Source organism: Babylonia areolata, chromosome 13 (assembly GCF_041734735.1).
Source record: "Babylonia areolata isolate BAREFJ2019XMU chromosome 13, ASM4173473v1, whole genome shotgun sequence".
Lineage (NCBI taxonomy): Eukaryota > Metazoa > Mollusca > Gastropoda > Neogastropoda > Buccinidae > Babylonia > Babylonia areolata.
In genome coordinates, this window is record NC_134888.1 from 28,060,831 (window position 1) to 28,061,832 (window position 1,002).

Genomic DNA, 1,002 nt, shown 5'->3' on the forward strand with positions numbered 1-1,002 from the left:
TAGTGTACTGTACTGTACTCACAGTACTGTAATATGATGTACTGTACTCATAGTACTGTAGTGTACTGTACTCACAGTACTGTAATGTACTGTACTGTCCTCACAGTACTGTAATGCACTCTACTCACAGTACTGTACTGTACTGTACTCACAGTACTGTAGTGTACTGTACTGTCCTCACAGTACTGTAGTGTACTGTACTGTACTCACAGTACTGTAATGTAATGTACTCACATACTGTTGTGGACTGTACTGTACTCACAGTACTGTAATATGATGTACTGTACTCATAGTACTGTAGTGTACTGTACTCACAGTACTGTAATGTACTGTACTGTCCTCACAGTACTGTAATGCACTCTACTCACAGTACCGTACTGTACTGTACTCACAGTACTGTAGTGTACTGTACTGTCCTCACAGTACTGTAGTGTACTGTACTGTACTCACAGTACTGTAATATAATGTACTGTCCTCACAGTACTGTAGTGTACTGTACTGTAATGTACTCACAGTACTGTAGTGTAGTGTACTGTACTGTACTCACAGTACTGTAGTGTAATGTACTGTACTCAAAGTACTGTAATGTAATGTACTCACATACTGTTGTGGACTGTACTGTACTCACAGTACTGTAATATGATGTACTGTACTCATAGTACTGTAGTGTACTGTACTCACAGTACTGTAATGTACTGTACTGTCCTCACAGTACTGTAATGTACTGTACTCACAGTACTGTACTGTAATGTACTCACAGTACTGTAGTGTACTGTACTGTCCTCACAGTACTGTAGTGTACTGTACTGTACTCACAGTACTGTAATGTAATGTACTCACATACTGTAGTGTACTGTACTGTACTCACAGTACTGTAATATGATGTACTGTACTCATAGTACTGTAGTGTACTGTACTGTCCTCACAGTACTGTAATGTACTGTACTCACAGTACTGTAATGTGATGTACTGTACTCACAGTACTGTAGTGTACTGTACTGT